At 38.3% G+C, this 14,861-nt stretch overlaps 1 long non-coding RNA gene across 1 annotated transcript; it reads left to right on the forward strand.

The window, feature by feature from the left end:
• The first annotated feature begins 261 nt into the window (after nucleotides 1-261).
• On the forward strand, nucleotides 262-3,511 carry LOC130077188 (uncharacterized). The gene is made up of 3 exons (XR_008805713.1): nucleotides 262-365; nucleotides 1,193-1,226; nucleotides 3,199-3,511. It is a non-coding gene; the product is annotated as an uncharacterized LOC130077188 (long non-coding RNA).
• Nucleotides 3,512-14,861: the final 11,350 nt, after the last annotated feature.

A 14,861-nucleotide genomic window follows, 5' to 3' on the forward strand; every position in this document is an offset into this window, starting at 1 on the left:
GTCACACAAATTAAACATTGAAGTCCATGTTGCGCAATGACGCAGATTCAAATTATCCGCCAATACTTTTCCGTTGCTTAGTCCCGCCCACCACAACGGTTAGCTGTTTGGACCTGTGTCAAGGGCAAGCGGGAGATTTGAATTTAGTCTACGGTTGTGAAGTGGATTGTTTGCGATCACAGTGGTTCAAAGCTATAATCGTATTCGTCTGGAGCAGCCGTAACCAGGAGCACTGAACACATGAGTTGGGTTAACGTTACAGTCCGGGTGTCAGTCAGTCCGTTCGGAAATAACGCGCCCTTTTTCAGTGAGCCTGGATCGTCACAGCGGACATCATCATGCCAAGCAACCGATCACCGGCTGAGGTAAGAGTCTCATACTATAATATGTAAACGATATTTTATATTACATTTGTGTTAATTGACAGTTTCCAAGGTAACGTTAGCATTCATAAATGTTCAGTCATAACTGTTGCCGAGAGCTGGAGGGCAAAACACTGCAGCATGCCTTTCAATTTTCCATCTGTTTTAAGAAAGATCAGTTGAACATCTCTAAAGACCTAAAACAAGCTTTAGTAGACTTGTTATGCGTATCAAAGTCCGTCCAATTTTGTATAAAATCTTCGTTGTGATAGTCAGTCAATCAATCTCTTAAACGGCGGGACATTTTGAAACACTGTCTGGAAGCTGAAACTCCTGTCTTAAAAAAACATCCTTGATTTTATTATAGTAAAATTGTAGTAACCACGTTTTTGGCAGATTTATTACCAATTTAATAACCACAGTTTTACTAAAAATGGACCTACCTTTTTTGTTTGTTTGTTTTCTTTGTAACGTTAGTTAAACCATGGCTAATTTTGAAATGGTTAACGTGACTAAGTTAACTCTATCAAGAATGTTAAGAAATCGAATTCAGTTCTGTAACGTTACTTGTTAATTATACAGCGAAGACTAGAGTATGAATATAACATAATGAACCCCTATGTGTAACTGATGCAGCTAGGTCACGGTAAATCATATTCATTTTTAATTTATATGTAGCTAAAATCAGCTCAAAACATACTGGTAACCTTTCCTGCTCAGCTTCCAGATCATAGTCAGTTGAGTTTTTGCACTGTCCCAATGCAACACATTCTGACATGTGTAAATGTAATACTGAGTTTTAAAATAACTTATTTTTTTTGTGATTTCAGGTCCTGTGGAAAGCAGATGATCATGGCAAACAAGGTATGGGAAGAATTAACTTAAAAAAAAAATAGTAATGACGAGTCTTCTGATTTCATGTGATTGCACTAAAAGTGTGCACAAGGTTTGGTTTTGCTACAGTAAGACCACGATTGTGTTAGATTCAACCCATCTATTGTTTTTTTGTTTTGTTTTTTGTAACTAGGCTCTGTCGTTTAGATTTAGAAACATGGCTTTTCCTATCACTGTGTCACGGTTTCAATGTGTTTAGTTCTGTTTTGAGATCTTGTTTCCCCCGTCTGTTGTGACTTTTGGTTCAGTCCTGTTAGTTTTCCCGCCATGTCTGATTAGAAATTCCCTGCACCTGTTTTCTGTTAATCATCCCATTAGTCCCTGTTCATTTAAACCCTGTGTTTGCCCCTCAGTGTTGGTTGGTCGTCGTCCATGTATGGTTGTATGTTTTGAAGTCCTGGAGTTCCTTTCCCTTTGTTTTTGTCTGTTCATGGAAGTTAAGTTTGTAAATAAATACCTATATTGCAAGTTCCGTGTCCTCGTCTTCAGCAGCCTGCTACAACCTGACAGAACGACCAACCCTTACAAAAAGGAAACAGATACCTGACGGTATGGATCCAGCAGTTCTGTTTCTCCTGAACCTGCGCCAAGGAGACCTCACCATAGAGGATTATGTAAGAGAGTTTTGCGAACGCTCTCAGCTGGTGGACTTCAATGATGTGGCTCTAAAGGACTTTTTTAGGATAGGGTTAAATGAACCTATCCGGTCTTGTTTGCCAGGTGGGAAGATTCACTTTTCCCTGGCTCAATACATAGACCATGCCCTTTGGTTGAGCGGCTCAACTTTGACCGTGGGAGACATCGAGCCTGAGCTTCCCTGCGTAGTTAAGTTTAATTACGAGGTTGATGACTTCACCACCGTGGCCGCCTGAAGGGTCTTCACCACCGTGGCCGCCTGAAGGGCCTTCACCACCGTGGCCGCCTGAAGGGTCTTCACCACCGTGGCCGCCTGAAGGGTCTTCACCACCGTGGCCGTCCGAAGGGTCGTCACCGCCCTGGACGTCCGAGGGTCCGACAGCTCCGCCCTGGACGCCCGAGGGTCCGACAGCTCCGCCCTGGACGCCCGAGGGTCCGACAGCACCGCCCTGGACGTCCGAGGGTTCGACAGGTCAGCCCTGGACGCCCGAGGGTCCGACAGCTCCGCCCTGGACGCCCGAGGGTCCGACAGCTCCGCCCTGGACGCCCGAGGGTCCGACAGCTCCGCCCTGGACGCCCAAGGGTTCGTCTGCTCAGCCCTGGCCACGCCCACGTCCTGCTCCGCCCTGGCCACGCCCACGTCCTGCTCCGCCCTGGCCACGCCCACGTCCAGCTCCGCCGTGGCCACGCCCACGTCCAGCTCCACCGTGGCCACGCCCACGTCCAGCTCCGCCGTGGCCACGCCCACATCCAGCTCCGCCATGGCCACGTCCACAGCCGGTTCCACCCCGGTTCCCCAAGCTACCAGCTCCGCCCTGGAGGCTTCCTGTCCCTGCATCACCATGCCCTCGTCAGCCTCCAGGGCGCCCACCCTCCCACCCCTTTGGATGTTGTACGGCGCGAGGTCGCGCCTTCGGAGAAGGGGGGGTACTGTCACGGTTTCAATGTGTTTAGTTCTGTTTTGAGATCTTGTTTCCCCCGTCTGTTGTGACTTTTGGTTCAGTCCTGTTAGTTTTCCCGCCATGTCTGATTAGAAATTCCCTGCACCTGTTTTCTGTTAATCATCCCATTAGTCCCTGTTCATTTAAACCCTGTGTTTGCCCCTCAGTGTTGGTTGGTCGTCGTCCATGCATGGTTGTATGTTTTGAAGTCCTGGAGTTCCTTTCCCTTTGTTTTTGTCTGTTCATGGAAGTTAAGTTTGTAAATAAATACCTATATCGCAAGTTCCGTGTCCTCGTCTTCAGCAGCCTGCTACAACCTGACACACTGCTATCTTAATGACACTTATCTCTACCTTTCATTCCAGCCAGATGATCTGACGGTTGCTGCTCGCATCTCGGCCTAGCTGATGGAACATTCTTGCTGGATGAATGACCTTCACCTTCAACTCAACCTTGCCAAGACAGAACTGCTTTATGGTTTCAGACAAACCATACTTGCTGTGATCCTGCTGATTTGCCTTACACCATTAGGAGGATCAGGCCCTTCCTATCGGAGCTACACAACTCCTGGTCTAAGCTCTTGCTCTATCCAGACTGGATATTGTAATTCTCTCTGGACAGGCCTTCCAGCATCAGTCAAACCTCTGCAACTGATCCAGATGCTGCAGCAAGAGTGCTCTTTAACCCTCTGCGGACGGCAAACGCGCCGGCGCGTTTTGCTGTTTTTTTTTCACATAGCAGCAACATAGACTTAAAATACTCCGTCATTTATGGTCATATAAATAAAATCAATACATGATTATAAACTATAGAGGGTCTTCTTTTTTTGTGTACACTCACATTAACATCAAAACCTTGTGTTTTTTTAAAATAAATAAAATAAACAGGGTGCGCTTTCAGCTCACTCTGTCTCCGCAAAAATCTTTCTGAAACATGTCTGGAAAATTAACGGAAACTCAGCTAATACTTATCACACAAACATGAAACATACGTCTAAAGAACGCTTTAAATTTCTACTTTTAAATAAAACAATTCACATTTAAAACAACTATTCTCCTGCAGTGTAATCTGTATGAAACCAAAAAGAAGTACAGTTTCTCCTGTCTCAGCTCATTATCGTTAATTTGTTCACACCCACTCGCAGAGCGCGCTATTCATAAGATAATGTGTTGAGGCCATATGCAAAATAGATAAACGCCCCCAGGCAAATGCTGTAAACTCTGTAAACACACTATATTTTTTAGTCAGATTAAGATTCGTCTTGCGCGGCTATGAGGAATAATCCTGGGACATTTACCACAGAAGTGCTGGTTTATTTTCACTTCGAGGAGGAGCAACAGATTCAGCTGAGAAGTGTAAGTGTTTTATGCTTGTGCTTTGTTCTAATCGCGATATAGAATAACGTTAGTGTCTGTAAACGGAAAAATAGCATACTGTTTAAATGTGAATCATGTTTCTGTGTGTGTGTGAATGAATAAACGCACAGATACGCACTGTTACAGATGAAATAAAAGAACATTTCGTTGACTAGTTTTGGATAAAGTTTTTCAAATCAAATAAGCATCAAATAAGCTTCAAATAAGCTTCAAAATAAAGACATCAAATAAGCTTATGTTTTGTCAATAAACTAATCAACTAAGATGTTTGTTCCAATGCAAGCTATATCAAAATAATGAATCCTCAACTTTGAAATATGTATGATCAAACTAAGACATTTATGGAAAAAGACAATTTTCTTTTCAAGATGTTTTCAACTCTAACTTTGAACTGAAATAAAACCATGTCTATATGGTTAAGGGTGTGTGATAGAAGTGTCCAGACGTATGCACCCTGTATGCACCCTGTAAAGAAGAACATTTAATTATTTGCGATACATTATTCATTCACAAAGAATTCAGGGACATTATTCATGTCCCTAAAGGTTGGAGTTTTCCTCATTTTTTAAATTAAGGCATTAAGATTTTGTATTCCTCTTTTTAGTCAACTTTAGCATGGGTGTGTTCACTTATTCTAAGCAGTGTGTGTGTGTGTGTGTGTGTGTATATATAATTAAAAAGCAATTTTAACTAGAAACCAGTCCTTTGTTGTGTATCTTTGGATTATGTTGTGTTGTAAATAAATCCAAACAATCTAAAAGCCATTCTTTTTTAAATCTCCTCATTCTTTGTGCAAGGCTCCTCATACTGATATGGCCTGATAGCACCTAATAGGGCCATTATGGGAGGGTCTTTGTCTTTCTCAGGTGTGAAATGCCATACATATTAATGAGAGATCAACGCCTCCTTGCATAAAGCTTTCTCAAACTAAACACGTCATACACATTCTAAAAGACTTTATTGACTTATCTGAATGAGTAGTCAGGATGATTCTCACATAGATTTGGAGCAAATATTCTAGACTATGTGATACAATTTTCAAAAGTCTTGTGAAGAAATAATCAATATGTGTTTTGTGGCCTTATTTCAGAAACTTTTATTTTTAAGTTTTTCAATAACCATGCATAAATAATTTTCTCTCAAAAATACAAACATGTACATACATGTTGCTCACATATTATGGTAGCCCCGTTTGTGCTATATAGAGTGAATTTACACCTTTGCCATTAACATGTTTATAAATAACTGAAAAAAGCACACATGTCAGTGCATGTCAAAACATCCCAAGGGCCCCAAAAACCCCTTGGTCCCCAGAGGGTTAAAGGTTGCCCTATACATAAACTTTAGATCTATGTGTCCTCCAGAAGCTTGTGTTCTGCAAATGAACGGCGCCTTGTGCCATCATCCCAAAGAGACACAAAAACACTTTCTTCAATGACCTTTACCTGGACTGTTTCCAGCTGGTGGAATGACCAGCGCAACTCAACACATTTTCAAGAAACTGCTAAAGATCCACCTTTTTCATAAACACTTGCCCCAATTATACTAAATCTTTGTTTTTTTTTAAAAAAAAAACAAAAAAACTTGCTATGTGTACTGTGCTAGACTAACTGGGACTTGTCTCTGCACTTGTTGCTTCTATCGTTATCTTAATTTGTAAATCACTTTGGATTAAATGTAATTGTAAATGTTTAAAAAAAAGTTATATTAGACTATAAAGGTATACAGCAATTGCCTTTTAATGTGGATATTTTTACATGTTCTAAATTATATACTAAGCTTCTATTTCCAATTAATCACTTATCTTGATGTTCAGTGTTTGTACAGTTACTAATACTGTAAATGTGCAGGTATTCTGTACTCATACATTTAGTTAATTAACAGAAAGTGACTGTAAATTTGCTATTATTAAGTACTTAAATAGAGATTGGTCAAAGTTGTGAAATTGGATCTGTACAAATAAAAAATAAAACTAAATTTACAAACATTTGTATTTTAATTTATGCATTTTTATACATCATTTCATTGTTATTTAACACAGAAAAACTATATATTAAAAGATAATTACTGTAGATAGACAGCATTATTATATAAAATAACTTTATAAAACCCTAAATTTACAGTTTAACCTGAAAGTTAAATGCCTTTTTAATGTAATTTGACATAATTTATCCGTTTTTCCACGGTTTAATAAGCCATTATCAGCAGTAATATACTGTAATTTAATCAATTTTGACTGTAAAGTAAATTCTGTATTTTTACGGTTTTTCCATGTAATTTTGTGAAACGGTTATTTGCTGTAATTTAACGGAAACCATCTGGAAACTTTGCTGCCAGAGATTTGCCGTTTTTTTACTGGATTTTTTTTTACAGTGTACAGAGTTATGAAACATATTAAAAAAAACTGTTAAATGTCTACTTTCTTATGTGCCCACCTACAATCGAAATAAAATATTGTGCTTTTGTAAAATAAAGAAAATAAACAGGGTGTGCGTTCTGCCTCTCCGTGTCCGTGAACTTTTTTTCTGGAGCATGTCTCTAAACTTAAACAAAACTCAGCTAATACTATTCACCCAGACATGAGCAATATATGTTTATGATCATTTAAGTTTGTACTTTTAAATTATCTAATTTAAAACTAAAATAAATATTCCGTTTATGTAATCTATATAAAAAGAGAGAGGTGTCAGCCGTTCTCATTATCGTTCTCGCATCTCATTATTCCGCTAATGTGACACGCCCACGGAGAGCGCGCGCTATTCAAATGCTAATGATCTGAAGCAACACATTGAGACGTGTAAACGCCCACACAAACTCTGTAAACACACTATATTTAGTCAGATTAATGTACTGTCGTCTTGCGCGGCTGTGAGGAATAATCCTTGGAAATTGACCTACCTCAGAACAAGTGCTGGTTTATTTTCACTTCGAGGAGCGAGCTGAACTGTAAGTGTTTTATTCTTGTGGTTTGTTCTAATCGCGATATATAATAAAGTTTAGTGTCTGTAAACGCAAAAATAGCCTACTGTTTAAATTTTAATCATGTGTCTGTGTGTGTGTGTGTGTGTGTGTGACTAGTTTAGGATAGATTATAAAGTTTTAACTCTAAAATAGACATCAAATAAGCTTTTGTTAGCAGTTTCTGCTCATATGTTAAATATATAGTATGTTTTGTCAAAAATAACTGTTATAGTGTTTACTGTTATATCTAGCTTATATCAAAATAATGAATAACTGTTATAGTGTTTGTTCCAACTAGGCTATATCAAAATAATGAATCCTTAACTTTGAAATATGTATAATAAAATGTATTGGCCTACTTTAAAAAATAATACTTTACAAGAGATTTATGGAAAAAGACAATTTTATTTTCAAGATGTTTCCAACTCTAACTTTGAACCAATTCTATTGAATGGCCCATATAACCTATTTGAACAGGATTTGTTTCCAGGTATGACTAAAAATGTGCTTTTGTCTTTCATTTATATTTTGATTATATATATATATACACTCACCGGCCACTTTATTAGGTACCCCATGCTAGTAACGGGTTGGACCCCCTTTTGCCTTCAGAACTGCCTCAATTCTTCGTGGCATAGATTCAACAAGGTGCTGGAAGCATTCCTCAGGGAGTTTGGTCCATATTGACATGATGGCATCACACAGTTGCCGCAGATTTGTCGGCTGCACATCCATGATGCGAATCTCCCGTTCCACCACATCCCAAAGATGCTCTATTGGGTTGAGATCTGGTGACTGTGGAGGCCATTTTAGTACAGTGAACTCATTGTCATGTTCAAGAAACCAATTTGAAATGATTCGAGCTTTGTGACATGGTGGAAGTAGCCATCAGAGGATGGGTACATGGTGGCCATAAAGGGATGGACATGGTCAGAAACAATGCTCAGGTAGGCCGTGGCATTTAAACGATGCCCAATTGGCACTAAGGGGCCTAAAGTGTGCCAGGAAAACATCCCCCACACCATTACACCACCACCACCAGCCTGCACAGTGGTAACAAGGCATGATGGTTCCATGTTCTCATTCTGTTTACGCCAAATTCTGACTCTAACATCTGAATGTCTCAACAGAAATCGAGACTCATCAGACCAGGCAACATTTTTCCAGTCTTCAACTGTTCAATTTTGGTGAGCTCTTGCAAATTGTAGCCTCTTTTTCCTATTTGTAGTGGAGATGAGTGGTACCCGGTGGAGTCTTCTGCTGTTGTAGCCCATCCGCCTCAAGGTTGTGCGTGTTGTGGCTTCACAAATGCTTTGCTGCATACCTCGGTTGTAACGAGTGGTTATTTCAGTCACTGTTGCCCTTCTATCAGCTCGAACCAGTCTGGCCATTCTCCTCTGACCTCTGGCATCAACAAGGCATTTCCGCCCACAGAACTGCCGCTCACTGGATGTTTTTTCTTTTTCGGACCATTCTCTGCAAACCCTAGAGATGGTTGTGCGTGAAAATCCCAGTAGATTAGCAGTTTCTGAAATACTCAGACCAGCCCTTCTGGCACCAACAATCATGCCACGTTCAAAGTCACTCAAATCAACTTTCTTCCCCATACTGATGCTCGGTTTGAACTGCAGGAGATTGTCTTGACCATGTCTACATGCCTAAATGCACTGAGTTGCCGCCATGTGATTGGCTGCTTAGAAATTAAGTGTTAACGAGCAGTTGGACAGGTGTACCTAATAAAGTGGCCGGTGAGTGTATATATATATATATATATATATATGTCTGTGTGTACATATGTATATATATTTTCCTTGCATTCTTTCTTGTGACACACCTGAATGAAATGAATGCATCTTTGTCTTCTCAGGTGAGAATCACCTAATTATACATGAGGGGGTTGGGCCGTTTTTCACAATTTTAAGCAACCTATGGTTTTATGTGAATGGTTAGGCAGGATGATTTTCAGATCATTTTGAAGCAAATACTCTAGGCCACAACATCCATTAGTCAAAAGTCTTGTGGACACATATTTAGTATGTGTTTTGTGGCCTTATTTCAGAAACTTTAATTTTAATTTTTATCAATAAACATGCATAAACAATATTCTCTCAAAAATACAAACATGTACATACATGTTGCTCACATATTATGGTAGCCCTGTTTGTGCTAAATAGAGTGTAATTTCACCTGTGCCATTAATATGTTTATAAGCAATTGAAAAAAGCACAAATGTCAGGGCATGTCAAAACATCTCAAGGACCCCAAAAACACCTTGGTCCCCAGAGGGTTAAACTGAATCCTCATGTGGGTGGGATTATCTCAAAGATATATGCAATCATCTTGTCAAAGGTTAATGCTCACAACATTAAAACTATCAGGGCTTGGGAAGAGGAACTTGACTTAGAGTTTGAGGATGACTACTGGAGTAGAGTATTAGACAATGTAAGTACCACCACTTCGTGTGCTAGGCTTAGCTTTATACAATTTAAAACTATTCATAGAGCTCATCTCTCGAAGACAAAACTTTCTAAAATGTATCCCAATGTTTCAGATTTGTGTGATAAATGTAATCTTTCACCATGTAACCTTGGCCATATGTGTGTATTTTGTCCCAAGTTACAAAACTTTTGGAATTCTTTCTTTAAAATAATTTAAAATAATAATGATGTCCTAGGGTTGGATTTTTTTTTTTGTCTTTTTCCACAAATTTTGTATGCATGCAAATTGTATAATATCCAAGGTAAACATTTCTAGTAATTGTGCAGTTAAAGGTGCCCTAGAATGTGAAATTGAATTTATCTTGGCATAGTTATATAACAAGAGCTCAGTACATGGACATATACAGTGAGTCTCAAACACCATTGTTTTCTCCTTCTTACTTAAATCTCGTTTTTGAAAAACACCCCTGAAAAATATCTGAACACATATAGTTACACACAGCAGACACGCCCCTTCAAACAGAGCGTTCAAATCAGAGGCTAAAATCAGGCTAGGAAAAATGCCTTTTATTTCTAAATTATGACTATTTTTGATCTAAAAAACATACTAACATTATAAGGGCAACCCTGGAAACATTATAAAATAATATAAAAAACCATTCTAGGGCACCTTTAATTCTCATACTATATTTTCAGAAAGTTTTGGAATGTGTATCCTCTCCCCAAATTTGTCACTAATAAAACACAATAAAAATAATTTAAGAAGGCTTATATTGACCAATTTAGATTTTGTTTAGTTTAGATTTACCTTTTAAATATATTATTTTGCTATTTTATTAAAAAGGTTACAATTACAACAACAATTACAATTTTAACAATATTTCAAATGTCTTTAAGTTAAGTTTGAATATTGGAACAAACACTATAATAACGTCTTAGTTAATAATTCAATATACCTACTTTATTTTTGACAAAACATCCCATACTATATATCTAACATATGCTTATAAAAGCTTATTTGATGTGGCAGTAGTCTTTTTTACAGTAAAAACTTTATAAACTATCCAAAACTAATCAACAAAATCTTGTCTAAACATTAATATTTCGTCTGTAACATATTGTTTTTATGATATATTAGCATATAATGTTAATTTGCAGTTTAATAAGTTGCTTATACAAAGACATTTTATTTCAACATATTTTAGTTGATTTATACTCATCTCAGTATAGCAATATAGTTTGGTAAAAGCTAAACTATATGTGTTCATGTAAAAATAACATGTTTACTAATGTAAGTGCGAGAGTGAATGAACGGCACAGATGCGCGCTGTTGTTTACTACATCTGTGCCGTTCATTCATTCACACACAGACATGCGATTCATATTTAAACAGTCTTTTTGCGGTTTACAGACACTATTCCATATCGCGATTTGAACAAAGCACTTAAGAATAAAGAACTTACTATTCACAATCCTCAGATGGATCCGTTGCTCCTCAAAGTAAAACTAAACCGGCACTTCTGAGGTAAATTTCCCAGGATTATTATTACGATATTATTATTGCTCACAGCGTAGCAAGACGACGTAGAGTACATTAAGCTGATTAAACTTGATGTGTTTTATCAACCTGATGTGGGCGTTCACAGGTTTGCATGGATTGCCTCAGATCATTTGCGTTTAAATAGCGCACGCTCTCTGTGGGTGTATTCACATTAGCAGTAATGAGCTGCCAGAACGATAATGAGAATGACTGACACCTCTCTCTTTTCAAACAGATTACATAAACAGAGAATATTTGTTTTTGTTTTGAATTAGATAATTTAATAATAGAAACTTAAATGATTATAAAGATATATTTCTCATGCCTGGGTGAATAGTATTCGATGAGTTTTGTTTAAGTTTAGAGACGTGCTCCAGAAAAATGTTCATGGAGACGGAGAGGCAGAAGTCAAGTCAAGTCATCTTCATTTATATAGTGCTTTTAACAATGTAGATTGTTCCAAAGCTGCTTTACAGTGACAATAGGAAATCAAAGCAACAGAGACTGTTTTGGCCCCATGACAGCTCTAGAATAAAGTTATTTTCCAGCTAAAGTTAGTCTTAATTGATTCACTTCCGTCGCAACGATCATTAGCCATTAACTTAGGGGCCGCTAACACGACACCGTTTTAACAGAAAACTCTCAAGTTCTCTCTACGCAAACTATTAAAAACGCGAACCCGTGAGAACGGCGACGGCGTGCACATGCGTTATTAAAAGTTCATTCTATAGGTATGCGCGTTTGAATATATGTGCTCAGGCATGTACTCCTTCCCTAAAAAACCAACCCTCAACAAACTACTTGTCTGGCCTTAAAATTTATAATACAGAATTTTATCGCTTCGGCATAGCCACGAGAACCGGAATTATCCCGACAACGACTATCTGTACAGAGGTAAAGGGAAGGAGGCCTTCACAGGGAGGGACTAGTGACACTTCAGGACTGCGTGGGCGTCGCGTCCAGACGCAGGTCCTTCATCAGATCTGGATACAGCCTGGATCCGGCGGACTGCGGTAAACCTCAGGATAAAAAGAGAGACTAATATTAGCGTAGATACCATTTTTCTTATGATGTAACGAATACATCAGGATTAATGGGAAGTGTTCCCAGTTCCGGCTGACCTAATCTATGCAGCCTAACATTGAATTATAGAAGTCTATAGTGTGTTATGTGTATGCAAGGTCAAAGAGATGTGTTTTTAGTCAAGCTTTGAACTGACAGAGTGTGTCTGCTTCCCGGACAATGTTAGGAAGACTGTTCCAAAAGTTTTGGTGCTATACCGCCTGCAGTCGATTTTGATATTCTAGGTATTATCAACTGGCCAGAAATTTGAGATCGCAATAGACGTGAAGGACTATAATGCGTTAAGAGCTCGCTCAAGTACTGGGGAGCTAAACCATTTAGTGCTTTGTAAGTAATTAGCAATATTTTAAAATTTATACGATGTTTAATAGGGAGCCAATGCAGTGTTGACAGAACCGGGCTAATATGGTCATACTTCCTCGTTCTGGTAAGAACTTGAGCTGCTGCGTTTTGGACCAGCTGTAATTTGTTTATTAAGCATGCAGGGTAACCACCCAGTAGAGTATTACAATAATCTAGCCTTGATATCATGAACGCATGAACTAATTGTTCCGCATTCGTCAATGAGAGCATATGACGTAATTTAGATACATTTTTAAGATGGAAAAATATGGTTTTACAGGTACTATTCACGTGACTTTCAAATGAAAGATTGCTATCAAAGAGCACACCCAGGTTCCTGACCGACAACGAAGACTTGACAGAGCAGCCATCAAGTGTTAGACAGTATTCTAGGTTATTACGTGAGGACGTTTTTTGTCCAATAATTAGAATCTCTGTTTTTCAGAATTAAGTAGTAGGAAATTACTAGTCATCCAATTTTTTATATCAGCTATGCATTCCGTTAATTTTGTGAATTGGTAAGTTTCGCCAGGGCATGAAGAAATATAGAGCTGAGTATCATCAGCATAACAGTGAAAACTAATGCCATGCTTTCTAATGATATCTCCTAAGGGTAGCATGTACAGAGTGAACAGCAACGGTCCTAGTACTGAGCCTTGTGGTACACCATACTGAACTTGTGATTGATAAGACATCTCTTCATTTACTGCTACAAACTGATAATGGTCAGATAAGTATGATTTAAACCATGCTAATGCAATTCCACTAATACCAACATAATTTTCGAGTCTATTTAAAAGAATGTTGTGGTCAATAGTATCAAATGCAGCAATAAGATCGACTAACACCAATAGTGAGATACAACCACGATCGGAGGATAAGAGCAAATCATTTGTGACTCTGATAAGAGCTGTCTAAGTACTATAGTATGGTCTAAATCCTGGCTGAAAATCCTCGCAGATATCATTTCTTTCTAAAAAGGAACATAATTGTGAGGATACTGCCTTTTCTAGTATCTTTGACAGAAAAGGTAGATTCGAGATCGGCCTGTAATTGACCAATTCTGTACGATCAAAGTTGCGTTTTTTTAACAAGTGGTTTAATCATAGCCAGCTTAAAAGTTTTTGGTACGTATCCTAGTGACAAAGATGAATTAATGATATTGAGAAGAGGATCTATGACCTCTGGACTATCTCTTTCAATAGCTTAGTCGGTATAGGGTCTAACATACATGTTGTCGAATTTGATGATTTAACGAGTTTAGAAAATTCTTCCTCTTCTATAGCAATGAATGAATCGAATTTTTCCTTGGGGAGACTACAATAAACTCCCTGATGCGATGCTATAGTAAACGGTTACATAGTTATAATTTTCTCCCTGATATTATCAATTTTATAAGTGAAGAAGGTCATAAAGTCATTACTGTTGTGCTGTTTGGAAACTTCTGGGCTTGAAGCTTTATTTTTCGTTAGTTTAGCAACTGTTTCAAATAAATACCTAGGGTTTTGTTTATTTTCTTCTAATAGGGTTGAAAAATAAGCAGATCTAGCAGCTTTTAAGGCCTCTCTGTATGCAATCGAGCTCTCCTTCCATGAAATACGAAATACCTCTAGTTTAGTTTTCTTCCAGTTTCGCTCCATTTTTCTGGCTGCTCTCTTAAGGGCCTGAGTGTGCTCGTTGTACCACGGCGTTGGACTATTTTCTTTAATCTTCTTTAAGCGCAACGGAGCAACTGTGTCTAAAGTGCTGGAAAAGAGAGAGTTAAAAGTTTCTGTCGCAATATCGAGTTCTTCTAAGCTATCTAGGATGCTGAAATGATGAAACTGATCAGGAAGATTATTAATAAAGCAATCTTTAGTGGCAGAAGTAATAGGTCTAACATATTTGTAACACAGAGTCGGCTTTGCAGCCTTGGCTAAATGAAGTTTACGCGAAACTAGATAATGATCTGAGATGTCATCGCTCTGCTGCAGAATTTCATAAGCATCAACATTGATTCCATGTGATAATATTAGATCTAGAGTATGATTACGACAATGAGTAGGTCCTGACACGTGTTGTCTAACTCCAATAGAGTAAAGAATATATTTAAATGCCAATCCCAATGCATCTTTTTCATTATCTACATGTATATTAAACTCACCAACAATTAGGACTTTATCTGCAGCCAGTACTAACTCTGATAGAAAGTCAGTAAATTCTTTGATAAAGTCTGTATGGTGCCCTGGTGGCCTGTATACAGTAGCCAGCACAAATCTCAAACGTGATTTATCGTTTACACTATATAT

The sequence above is a fragment of the Rhinichthys klamathensis genome, unplaced genomic scaffold (genome assembly GCF_029890125.1).
Source record: "Rhinichthys klamathensis goyatoka isolate OS25496 unplaced genomic scaffold, OSU_Roscu_1.1 h1tg000722l_1, whole genome shotgun sequence".
Classification (NCBI taxonomy): Eukaryota; Metazoa; Chordata; class Actinopteri; order Cypriniformes; family Leuciscidae; genus Rhinichthys; species Rhinichthys klamathensis.